Source organism: Eschrichtius robustus, chromosome 17, assembly GCF_028021215.1.
Source record: "Eschrichtius robustus isolate mEscRob2 chromosome 17, mEscRob2.pri, whole genome shotgun sequence".
In the NCBI taxonomy this organism is placed as follows: Eukaryota; Metazoa; Chordata; class Mammalia; order Artiodactyla; family Eschrichtiidae; genus Eschrichtius; species Eschrichtius robustus.
The window spans coordinates 76,535,414-76,548,680 of record NC_090840.1 but is presented as its reverse complement, the minus strand read 5'-3'; the positions used below and the strand labels follow the sequence as shown (position 1 = coordinate 76,548,680).

General features: G+C 48.4%; 1 long non-coding RNA gene across 3 annotated transcripts; it reads right to left on the bottom strand.

Annotated features, from left to right (window-relative positions):
• Positions 1-6,342: 6,342 nt before the first annotated feature.
• LOC137751270 (uncharacterized) lies at positions 6,343-11,885 on the bottom strand. 3 transcript variants are annotated; one of them, XR_011070742.1, is made up of 4 exons: positions 11,374-11,885; positions 11,110-11,197; positions 10,744-10,908; positions 6,343-8,363 (listed from the first exon to the last, which is right to left on the bottom strand). It is a non-coding gene; the product is annotated as an uncharacterized lncRNA (long non-coding RNA). The 3 variants fall into 3 exon arrangements; XR_011070741.1 differs by having other exon boundaries at positions 10,744-11,197; XR_011070743.1 differs by lacking the exon at positions 10,744-10,908 and having other exon boundaries at positions 6,343-7,694.
• Between the last annotated feature and the right edge of the window lie 1,382 nt (positions 11,886-13,267).

The window sequence follows — 13,267 nt, the reverse complement described above, 5'->3', positions numbered from 1 at the left end:
CATAAAGTCAGGAGGATCATTTTTTTTTTTTGGCCGTGCCGCATGGCTGGCGGGGTCTTAGTTCCCCGACAAGGGATTGAACGCCGAGTCCTAACCACTGGACCGCCAGGAAATTCCCAGGAGGATCATCTTGAGCTCAGAGTCGCCCCACCACCACCAGCTCCACTGCTTCCGTCCTGCTTTAGGGACCATGTGAGTGTAGCTGCTCTCAGCTGGAAGTAAGTACAATGTTATCATCCCCATTTTACAGATGAGGGGACTGAGGCACAGAGAGCTTGAGCAACTTGCCCTGGAAAGTTCTTACAACCAGAAAATGGTGGCACTGGGATTGAAACCCAGGTATTCTGGTTCTAGGCTCCTGCCCTGAAGCATCACTGCCCAGCCCTGTGATGGGTGAATCCTATTCTTTAAATGGAAGTTGAAAGTCTGGGCAGACTCCCCGCCAGCGGGCTGCAAGCTGTGTAAACGGGTGAGGACTGCAGGACTCTGGTGCGGCAGCCGCCGTCGAGACAGCCTGGACCACTTGCCCTGGTCCCAAGCAGCCTCATCTTCTCCCCGCAGCGGGTCAAACAACGTTATCCTTCTCTGTGTATGTTGGGATATGGGAAAGGCTGGGAAGTACTGGGCTGAGAGTTACGAGGGCAGTTTCTTGAGATGCGTGGACCTGGGTTTGAATCCTGTCTCTACTACTCCTCAGCTGTTTGATGTCAGACAAGTGGCATAAACTCTGGCCCTCAGATTCTTCACCAGCTACAGGGAGATAACAAAGGAAGCAGTTGTGATTTGGAATTCTGAAGTTTTCAGATTTGAGAAATATGGTAAACATGCCAAATACTAGAAAACATCCTAGAGGGGTCTGAGGCAGTGCTCAACAATTAAACCCATTAATAATGTTGTAACAATACATGAATATTCATACCAAGTAGCATAACTAAAGGCTATAAATAGGACTCATTTCAGGTCATGTTTAGCCCCCAAATTAGTTATAAAACAAACTTCAGCTTCTACACCATTCTGGGTTTTGGAGCGTAGTTGCAAGATTGTCACCCATGCCACCAGGTAAGGCTGCCGTGAAGATAACAGATGCCGTGAAAATGCATCTAAAACACTCAGCATCTTGGCCCTCTGCTGCACTCCAACGTTGCTTGTTGTTACTATTAAACACGCAGTGATTTTATTGAAATAGTGGACATTTGCCATTTTACCTTGTCTTGACATCATTTTGTTTGTCTATATTTGCAAAATTTTCTTTAATGAGTAGGTGTTCCTTTTAGAATGAAAAATGATAATTAAGAAAAAGTAAAGCATGTGGGTTTACTTAAAGGGCTGCAAAAGTTCTCAGCGGACCCTTGGAGATTCAACCCTGAGTCAGAGGGTCTGGACCACTCCTGGGATGGAGGTGGCCATCTTGCAGGGCGGTGGCGGGGTTGGCAGGGGGCCAGCCAGACAGCATGCAGGAGGAGCTCCCCCCATGGGTGGAATTTTTCCGGGGCCACAATAACTGCTGCTGACCTGATTTCAGGGCTGTCCTTTCGGATGCAGTAAGACAAGGGGTATTGGAAACTCATTTCTTTCCATGGCATTTTTATTCCAAACCCACAGGCTTTTCTGACACTCTGGCTCCCACGCCAACCAGCTTTTCCAAGTGAGAATGTTGCTCTCAGATTAGCTGTGGGCTCCACACAACTGAACCCAATATTTTATTGATGAGTTACCAGGGGGCGGGGTGCCCTGCAGAATGACACCCTGTGCCTACTTCAATTATTTTTTTTTAATTACTTTATAGCCATATTTTGTCTTATCCTACTTCTCTGTTAACTATTGTACACTGAAATCATAAGTAACTGCATTTTTTTTTAAAGAAATTCACGTTCTTTTATTTATTTATTTATTTATTTATGACTGTGTTGGGTCTTCGTTTCTGTGCAAGGGCTTTCTCTAGTTGCGGTGAGCGGGGGCCACTCTTCATCGCGGTGCACGGGCCTCTCACTATCGCGGCCTCTCTTGCTGCAGAGCACAGGCTCCAGACGCGCAGGCTCAGTAATTGTGGCTCACGGGCCTAGTTGCTCCGTGGCATGTGGGATCTTCCCAGACCAGGGCTCGAACCCGTGTCCCCTGCACTGGCAGGCAGACCCTCAACCACTGCGCCACCAGGGAAGCCCTACTTCAGTTATTAATTGCACGTCAGCCACCCTCCTGCCCCCTCCCACCCCGCGAAGATAACATCGCCGTTCTCCGAGCGAGCGTCCTAACTGTTCTGAGTCGACTCTGTGCATTTGTCTTTACCTTTTATAAAACAGACAGCGTGACTGAAATGCAATCAGTTTCTGTTTGGAAATAATAATTTCAGACATAGCCTTTTTGTAATACACTAATCCCCTATCTTGACATTATCATAACCATAATGGTTATGAAAACTAATGTTTTCAGAGTACTTTACAGTTTGCAAAGTCCATTTCCAAATATGATTTGATTTGATCTTCATAAAAATGCTCAGGGAGAGATATTATTTTCCCAATTCCTCAGGAAACCGAGGCTCATAAAAATTAATAAAAATACATTTTGGGGGGGCTTCCCTGGTGGCGCAGTGGTTAAGAATCTGCCTGCCAATGCAGGGGGCATGGGTTCGAGCCCTGGTCTGGGAAGATCCCACACGCCGCAGAGCGGCTAGGCCCGTGAGCCACAGCTACTGAGCCTGTGCGTCTGGAGGCTGTGCTTCGCAATGGGAGAGGCCGCGACAGTGAGAGGCCCGCGCACCGCGATGAAGAGTGGCCCCCGCTCACCGCAACTAGAGAAAGCCCTTGCACAGAAACGAAGACCCAACGCAGCAAAAATAAATTAATTAATTAATTTTAAAAAAACAAAAAAATACATTTTTGAAAAACTCTATCTAAAAATTGACTGTTAAAGCTGAAAAGAGGTTAAAGAGCATGGTCCAAAGTCTTGATTTTACAAATAAAAAACTAAAGCCAAAGAGGGGGACACATTTGGCCAAGATTCACCAACCGGACGCAGAATTAGAGCTGGAATGCTGAGAAGATGATTCCTTGTCTCATTCCCTTTTGACTCCATCTGGGTGCTCTGACCTCTTTTCCTTTGCTCACTGTAAATAAGTCCGCCCTATAACCGGGAGGTCACTTAGGTCCTCCCTGCCCCATGGGCCTGAATGCGATTGGCTCAAATCCCCGTGGAAGCCCCATGATGCCTGCCAACCACCAGGTCCCTCACTGTAACTCTGCTTCTGGCTCCCACTCTTCACATCCCATCTCTTCTCCATTCTGCTGGGACCCAACACAAAACACAGCCCCTTCTGAATTCTACACACACACACACACACACACACACACACACACACACACGGAATCTGCCACTCCAAAGGAGTGTGAGGGCACATTCATGCTTCCTTTTTAACCAAAAAAGTGGTCCTGGTTTCCAATCCAAAGAAACATTTCAACAACAACAGAAGAAAAATAAAGAAATGTTGTTCCTTGAAAAACCTTTCTTGTTGGTTGTCTTTATTCCTTCCCTCCTACACTCATATATAAAACTGATGGTTATTACAAATGGCAGCAGCAAACCTCAGACGTTCCCTAACACCTGAAGTCCCACCATTAGCCCCCTTTGCCATCCCAGGGGATAGAGATCATTAGCAACTAGAGAGGCAGTGTGCTACATGCGTAGGCAACCAGAGATCAACTGATCAAAGGTCCTTCTGAGTGACAGCTTTCTCTCCTGCAAAAATGACCATACTAACCCAAACAAAGAAACATTGAAGTTGCCCAAGTTATCGACCCTTGAGACACCTTCCCTTGGACACCAGCCTCTGAGGGAAGTGCCCTCTCTTGGGGGCTGCAGGAAGGCTTCTGATGAGTGTGCAGACACAGCAAAGGAGACCCCGACTGTCCACAGAAGATGCCGCAAGCTGGGACTTGTCTCCCGGGACACTTATCAAGTTCCACGTGAAATAAGGTCTTCTTGGTTCAAAGGAATAAATCCCATTTTGTTCAGATGACCTGTACCTGGGGTTGAGAAATTGTTTTAACAAAGGCATGGGTGGGGAGAAGAGGGATCTAGGCATATACAGAGATTTGAAACAAATCCCTCAGCAACCAGACCTCAAAGAGACTGGCTCCCCTCACCACGTCCTCTAGCCCTTGGCTGAACTCTCAGCGCCAAGGGTTTTCCCCTGAATGAGATGGACAACCACTGAAGGGTTTGGGGCAGAAGAGCCACATGCTCAGAATTATATTTTTGCAGTAATGTCTGCCATATTGTGATACAGCGATGGGGAGGCAAGGGCAGAAGCTCACCATGTTTGATGATGGATTGGATGCAAGGTATGGAAGAGAAGGGGCCAGGATGATTCCAGGTTTGGAGGCCTGAAGACCTGGATGGATTACTGAGATGTTCATGACACTGGGAGAAGCGAGACTGGGGGAAGATCCCGTGTTTGCTTTGGGACAGGTCGAGATGCCTGCGGCACCCGTGGATGTGTGAGTTGGAGGGCAGGGGAAAGATCCAAAGTGAAGATGCAGTCATAATGCTGGACCTTTCTGGAGTATGTGACCCAGCCCACCACTCCCTCCCTCATGGGACGCCCACCTCCCTTGCTCTTTGTAGCTGCTTCCCTGCTGGGTAAGACTTCAGTCAAGCTGCTCAGTGCAGTTTTCTGATGTCTCCATCCTAAGCTGCCTTCTTCCTGTACACAATCCGTTAGACTTCTTCCCATGACATCAGCCACCATCTCTGCTGAGGATTCTAAAGGTAAGCCCAGACCTCTCTCCTGAACTGGGAAACAAAATATCTAACAGGTTCCAAGTCAACCCCACCTGGCTGTCCCATGAGCTAAAAGTCCCGTGCTCTGTAAAGAAGCTCATCTTCTCTTCCTCTACCTTCCTGTGGCCCCAGCCAGGGTGAGAGCAACTCCTTAAATCCCAGTTTGGCCCAGGCACATCTAGCTGGTTCTCCAAACACCCTGCCCCCTTCTCCTTCTTCCTCCTGATCTCTAGCTCTTATCACCACAAGTCCACACACAGACATACACACAGGCACACAAGGACTACACAGTTATCCTTGATTAAGATCCTGCAGTGAATAGGCTGGTTTCTCCATCCATAATAGCTCTCTGACCTTAAGCCCACTTGCCCAGAATCCAACAACACTACGTCATCAAGTGGTTAAGTGTGTGGCCTTTGGAGCCAGGTGAACTGCATTGCAAATCTAGTAACATGTTGCCCAAACAAAACTTGTGCACATGTTACAGCCACTTCGAGTCCTGTATCTTTCCTTGAGTAGATGTAAAATCCCTCCAACCCCCTGCACCTTGGAAAACTATAGCCCAGAACTACATGGCGAAGGGGATTCTAGGATGCAGTTCTTGGCTTCTCTGTGATGCAGAGGGGACCTAAATTAGGAGAGGGTGACAGTGATGCCAAGTTGACGATCGACAACCAGCATGCCAGTGCTGTCACCCCCAGTTCCCCCACCGCACACTGTGTCTTGGTGCCTGCCTCTCCCGCCCCCCACCCCTGCCAGGAGTGTGCTCTCACACTTTACCACACTTTATAATAAACTACTAATTATCTGTGACTTCCTCATATTGCTAATTACAGATGAGATCACAGTTCCCATTAATAGTTTAAAATGCAATGCTCTGAGCCCCTGTTGTTTAAATAGAAGGGATCTGTATCTCTTCCGGAGAATCCAACCTCCTAAAATATCGTTATCGGCCAACTTCAAGGCCAGTAGCATCCAGGCCTCACAGAGGAACAGATTCAGTGAAGGAAAGAGATGCAGAGCCCAAATAATCAATTGATGGCATCTCAGGCTGCCGTGTCAGATGCGAACTCTTTGCCATCAGGACCATGTCTCACTCTGGCTTCTAACACTGTGGCTTATGTCATGACTCGCCCCAGTAGGTCTTCAAAATCATTTGTTGAATGAATGAATGAATGAATGAAGCCATAAATGAACGCAGGAAGGAAGATGTACATGAGCAGGATCCAGGTCTGCCTGCTCAGAGGATACAGCCCAAACTCCCCAGAAAGTCCTTCCACACTTGGCCCCTGACCCCTCTTTACCCACCTCTTTATTCATCCCCTCCTCCTCCTCTGGAAGTGTGTTCCACGCCATCCACCACAGTCTTCCATTGGTACAGATAACAAAATGGACCCAAAAAGTCTTCCAAGAGGGCATCCTGGGCAAGAGGGCGGGAGGGCTGTGAAAAGAGTGTAGATACCATCCCCACCCCAGGCTTAGAGTCCTCCATGAGTGTCCTCCTGAAGCCGAATCCAGCCTCTGTACCCCGACACTGAATTAAATCTTGGAGACAGTTTTGGGTGAAGTAGAAAAGAATAGCTTTATTGCTTTGTTGCAGGCAGGGGAAACCCCTTCCAGGGCCCGAGAGTGGGCTCCTGTCTAACACTCGGAAATGAACTGTTCAAGGAGACACACGTGCTGACAAAGCAAGAGACTATTGGGAAGGGGCGCCCGGGTGGAGAGCAGGAGGGTAAGGGATCCCAGGAGGACGGCTCTGCCACGTAGCTCACAGTCTCGGGTTTTATGGTGATCGGGTGAGTTTCCGGGTTGTCTCTGGCCAATCATTCTGATTCAGGGTCCTTTCTGGTGGCACTTGCATCGCTCAGCCAAGATGGATTCCAGCAAGGAGGATTCTGGGAGGTTGGTAGGACATGTGGACTGGTGTCTCCTTTTGATCTTTCCCAAATTCTTCCGGTTGTTGGTGGCATGTTAGTTCCATGTTCCTTACCAGGACCTCCTGTTTAAGATAACTCATGCAAGTGGTTACTGTGGTGCCAGGCCAGGGCGGCCGGTTTCAGTCAGTGCTCTTCCCCTAACAGCTTAGCCAGGCAAAGGGGGCCACAGCGGGCTAATGCCCTCAAAACTGTGTGTCGGGACCTGGAGGGGGTAGTGAGAAGTTTTATGGTAATGGTTCAAAGAGGGCGTGATCAGCTCGTGGACATTCTTCTGACTGGTTGGTGGGGAGGTAAGTGGGAGTCGGCATCATCAACCTTCTGGTTCCACCCGGTCTGGGGTCTGCATGCTTGTGGGCAGCAGACAGTTAACTTCTCCCACCTGGTGAGGGTTTCAGTATCTGCAAAACAGCTCAAAGATGTTGTCATGTGTATCCCTTGACGGGGAACCAGGACGCTGCCCCAAGGCTGCACTATGGTTTCTTGACTGTTCCTGCTTGTCTCTGCATCCCCTCCCTTCCCTAATTAGCAACTGTTTGAACCTGCAGGTTGGAACTCAGGGAAGGTCACGGAGGCTGAGTGAAGCCTATTTCCCAGGAGCCCCACAGGGTCCTGCTCCGTTTCACTCCTTCAGAACCCAGACCCAACACCCCCTTTAGATAAAATCTTGGATTTTGAAGATGGCACCTGGTCTGTTACCCTTTGCTTTGCTGTTGATTTTCTTTGTGGCTTTTTCTTTGTGGCTCCATTCAGCTCAAGCCTCCGTCTTGGATTCCAGTCCCTCTCCCGCTCATTAGGTTTCCTCTCCGCTCACCTCACTTTCATTTATTTTCTCCATTTGTTGCAGTGAGGGCAGGGCAGGCAGGCTGCAGAGAGCAGCATGGGGGCCGCCGGGCATACCTCCAAAGCCGGCAGAGGAAATGCCATTAGCCTCAAATCCAGGGCAGGAAGGGAGGCCGGGATTCGCCACCCAAGGCTAAGCTCCTGGAGGAGAGGAGGCGGATGATTAGCAGGGAAGAGGAAAGCCTGGGGCAGAGCCCTCGCCTTTTTACAGCACATACAGCAGAATCCAGCCCTGCAGAAACTGGGCACCGGCACTGGTGAGCACTTCTGCAGAGCCCAGAACAAGCAGACAGACAGAGAGCAGGCAGCAGAGGAAGGCTATTTCAAGTACCCGCATAACTACCAATTACAGGGACTGCGGGGATCTTGATGCAAATGCCTGCAAGACAAGATGATTTGAATCCTCTTTGGAAGCCGATTGCAGATAAGAGGATTGAGGTGAGGTTAAGAGACTCAGTAAAAGGAACTAAGAAAAGAGAGAGAACGAGCAGAAGTCAAAATTCTCCTTCTCGGGTCATGTCTGCATTCAGAGGTGGTAGAGTTCCAAGTTCAAAGGCTGCCTCCACCTCTTCTAAGCTGCAATGCCTGGGACAGTTATTTCATCCCTCTGAGCCTCGGTCTCCCCGACACGTAGAAAGGGAGTAGGTATCCGTCCCTCATGAGGCTGGCATGTCAATTCAATGTGATCCTGGGTAGAAAGCCACCACTAAATGTTTTCCGGTCACCTCAGGTACCAGGCACGGTGCAAGAAACCAGGGACAGGGTAATGAACATGGGATGTGGTCCTTCCCTCCTTGAGCTTGCAGACCCCTGGGGAGCAGAACAAGAGACAAACCCCCAAATAACTGTGTGATCCAGGCATCACAGGAAAAGTTCAGGATGTCATGAGCGAGAGGGACGGCTACACAGGGGGTGCAATTTGTTCCACGTTCATCAATTCTTGTCTGAGCACTCGCCTGTATGCCAGGCACAGCTCCACTTCTAGAATCCCCTCTGACACTGTCCTAAACATCCTGGTGAGTGGAGAACCACAGGCACACAAAAGCAACTTACAAAATAGAGACAAAATTACTTCTGATGGCGGTTAAGTGCTTGGAAGAAGTGTGATACAAAGTGGGGGCTACTTTCAATGAGGGGAAACATCTCTGAGAAGGAAATATTTGAGATAAAACCTGAAGGCGCCAGCCATAATCATAACACCAGTCTCAAAATGAGATGACGGTGTAAAGATTCCTCATCAACTGTTGTTTAGGTGATGATACCTTTAGACATTCCCAATCCAGGCATCGAACCCACACCCCACTCTGACTCCTCATCCCCACCCCAATGCCCCAGGGGGTACCATTTAAGACTCAAGATCCAATCCAATGCCCTTCTTTGTGGGAGTTTACACAGCTCTGCTAGACCACAGTCGGAAAGCATCCCATGGAATGTGCTGTCCCTTCACACCTGAGCAGCAGCGGGCCACTTCAAAGACGGTAAGTAATTGGGGTCTGCACGGCCCACAGGTCAGGGAAGCTCAGGAAGCAATGAGAGCTCTCCATGTCCTAATGCAGGGAGACCAGGTGTCTGGAAGTGTGTAGGCGCCCTGAGAACTGTGACAGCCTTGTCTTGGGACCCGCTCTCCTTTGCTGCCATCTTGTGGTCACATTTGGGAATAACAGCCTTAAGTATGGGGCGCTGCATTCTCCAAGGCCCTGTTCTAGGCGCCACTGCTGGACATCCAGCAGTGAAAAAAGCAGACAAAAGGCCCCGCCCTCACGGAGCTTACATGCTAGCTGGCTGGCCCCGATACAGCTGCGTAAAGGCTGAATCACCGCCATTGGACAGAGGAGACAACGAGGTTCAGAGAGGTAAAACGTTTGCCCAGACCACACAACTTACAAGTGGAAAAGTAGGATCGAACTGAAAACTCCTTTGCACAGCACCCTCCTGCCTTCCCATAGTCTGTCAGGGGGACGGGAGGTTGGCCCTGAGTCAGCGGGCCAGACAACAAATCCTAAGAGGGCAGCATTGTGCTGAAAGGAAAGAGTCCCGGGCCAGGACCCTGGAGCCCCAAGTTTGAGTCTTGGCCCTCCCACTGTCTGGCTGTGTGACCTTACGTAAAACACTAAGCGTCTCTGATCATCTGCAAAATGGGAATAACAAGACGTATGTTCCCTAGCCCGTCTGAGGGTCCTTCATTGCACTGTCAACCTTACTGAACACCTAGCGTGGTGGGGATCGTGCCGGCCAGACAGCTGGTTGCATCTTCACTCCCTCCAGGCCCCCCTCCCGTGCCGAGAAAGCCTCAGCACCCTCCCCCCGCAGCTCTCTAAAGCTTTCTCTCTCCTGCTCTTTAAGTCTGCTGGCCACTTTGGCCCCTCCAGGTTCTCCCGGTCTGGCTGCCTCCTCCTGTCCTTGAACTTCAATTAGTCTCCATGGTCAGTGTAATGACTCCTAACCTTTCCACCAACACATTCCCCAGGCAGCAACCCTGATAGAGTATCACCAGCAAAACCATGCTGATGGGGACCTCCTGGTCTCCAAACTCCACAGACCCTCGTATTACTATCTCCATCTGAAATGTGTCCTCCTGCCTCCATCCCGGTTGCCACTGTCCCTTTAAGCTACTGACCACCATTCTTTGACCAGATTTGCCTCTGGCAGGAGGTGTTCACCCCCCATGAACTCACCGCCTCACTGCTGGCTTTCTGCAGGCTCTGTCCTTACCTCCTACCAAGTGCAAAGCCCTGTTGACGCTCTTCATGCACGTAACCCAGCCCAGCATGGCCGGCAGCATCTCGATGGCTTTTCCTCCCTTGGCTCTGGGCCCATCACGCTCTCTGCCTCTGAATATTCCACCTGGTTCACTGTCTGTAGGAAGAGTCTTACCACAGGGGCACTGCTGAGAAAGTCAGTGCCACTGCTGTTGTCTAAGTTGTCCCCTGCCTGCCACCCCACTGCCACCCCACTCCTTGGTCATGTGCTCTAAGACTCTTCCAGTGCACCCAGCATTTACTGGGTGCTGACTACAATCTAGGTGCTTGTCTGAGCACTTCCTTGAATTATCTCATTTTTTCCTCTCCACAATTCTATTAGGTGGATGATATTATCCCAGTTTAGGCTTATCCCAGATAAGGAGGAGGAACTTAGCCAAGGTCACAAAGCTAATAAGTGGAACGATTTATCTCCAAAGCTTTCCTCTTACCACGACATGCATCCTCCAAAATTCACTGACAGAGGCACCCCGAGAACTTCGGCTTCCCAACAAGTCATCCCTGAGAAGTCATGATGTCACTTGAACACAGGTTCTTTGTGAAGTAGGAGATTGACCGGGGTCCTCAAGGGTATCAGAAGTAGTTTTCCTTCGTAGCTGTTATCACAGTTGTTCATAATACATTTACTTGTGTGATCATGTTTTAATGGTTTTCCCATCCAGATTGGCCTGGCTCTCAGTAAATACTTGTCAAAGGAAGGGGTTAGGTTAGAGGGAGAGAGAAGGCGGAAGGCAAGGAGGAAGAAGAAAGGGGAATTTGAAATATGGATCATGCAGCTGGGAGCTGAAATGGCTTACCTGATGAATCTGTCCAGTTTCACACCTGCTTTTGGCCAAGCGGATTTGCCCACTTCTTCAGGTCACCATAACCAGAAGTCCTCAAGTCCTTTGAAGGAGACAAATAGACTCGTTATTCATAGTTCTGTTGACTCTGTGTGCGTGTGTGTGTGTGTGCGCGTGTGTGTGCGTGTGTGTGTGTGCGTGTGTGTGTGTGTGCGTGTGCTATTGTTTTAACCATCAGTTAACAACACAGTTTATTCCATAGCATCAACCAATTCTTACAGTGCCTATTGAAGTCCAGAGTTTGGAATAGAGTCAGGATTGTGATGGAGAAAGCTAGGACCACGGCCAATGTTTACTTCTGAGAGTCTGCTGTCCATCCAAGTGTCACTGTTGAGCAAACATCTGCGGGGCCCACAAATGAAGTGGGAATGAACTGGCCTGAGCGCTCTGCTTGAGGGTCTTCAGTCCCTGAATGTTGAGTCTGCACCTCTCTCCACTGTGTTCTACTGGCCGGTGCTTCAAAAGCTCCCTGATGGCCTGTGTTTCTTTATATATCCTTGGAGCTGGGTCACTACACCCAAGATTCATCCATTCATTCATTTAACAAATAACTATTGACTCCGTGCTAAGTTTTAAGAATGCAGAGGGGGAAAAAATTTCACAGTCTTTATCCTCCCCAAACCTACACCATTAGCAGAAAAGGCAAGTAATTATAATGAAATGCACTGAATGTCACAGTGAAAGAAGTGAAAGATCCAAAGCTATTTTCTGAAAGGAAGGAAGGAAGGGAGAGAGAGAGAGAAAGAAAAGAAAGAAAGAAAGAAAGAAAGAAAGAAAGAAAGAAAGAAAGAAAGAAAGAAAGAAAGAAAGAAAGAAAGAAAGAAAGAAAGAAAGAAAGAAAGAAAGAGGAAAGAAAGAAAGAAAGAAAGGGAAAGAAAGAAAAAAGAAAAAGCAAAGAAAGAAAGGGAAAGAAAGAAAGAAAAAAAAGGAAGGAAGAAAGAAGGGAGGGAGGTAGGAAGAAAGGAAGAAAGAAAGAAGGAACACACAGGAGGGGAAGGAAGAAAGCTAGCCTCCTCCATGCTTGGGCTACTGTTAGGTATTTAGAGCTGGGATTAGTCATCCTTGCCATATTTGCCATGTAGCATTTACGTAATCTTGATGTTCTACCACTTCTTTTGATGCTGGATATTTCAAGGATGTTGTATAGCTCTGAGCAGCACGAGGACACTAAGAAATGAGAAACACCCTGGTCCAGCTTTCAAGTTCTGACTCTCCAAGTTCTGTGGAAATCACCAAATTCCATCCATGGCCGCCAACACCTCTGACCTGAAGAATGGATTATGCTGGCTCGTTTCCCAGGTGTCTCCTGCCAAGGTGCCATCGACCTGTAAAGAGATGTGGGTTGTTTGGGTGATATTGGCAGGAAGTGGAGGGGAGGGAAGACGTTGCCATCTGGAGGGGACTTCGTTTCCGTGAGATTTTGTGAAGGTTGGTACGCTGGAGGGCAGCCAAGCCCACCTGGAGATGCATTGCCTCTGGGCATCATGAAGTCAAGAAAATACCCCAAGATCTTGAAAAGCAGACTGGTTTTCTGTCCTGTATTATCCTGGGATGCCCAGGAAGACCTCAAATAATAGAACAGGGAGTGGAAGATTGTGGAGGGTGACCCTGGGTCCAGGACTCCTATCACCTAACAGCAACTTATTCTAGGTCATGTGTTTTAAACTATCGGTGCCTAGTGGGTTTGTAAATCAAGCAAGTATTTCTTTAAGAAATTGAATGGAGGGCATTTGCTCGTGGTCCAGTGGTTAGGACTCTGTGTTTCCACTGCAGGGGGCACCGGTTCGATCCCTGGTCAGGGAACTAAGATCCTGCATGCCGCGTAGTGCGGCAAAAAGAAAAAAGAAATTGAATGGACGTATAAAAGACAGTGAACGTAGCAAAGACAGCTATAATTTTATGAAACTTTTGTTTGAGTCACATATGCACATATATACAATGTGAGTATTACAGGATGACGATGTAATATCTATTTCTATCTGTGCATAGCAGTTTAGATTTTTTTAAACCAGTGCTTTAGGTTGTAGAATTATATATTTATGTTCATTTTTTTCTTTACCAAGTTTTAAATTTTACACAATAAAAATGTTTTACTTTTGTGGTAACTATAAAA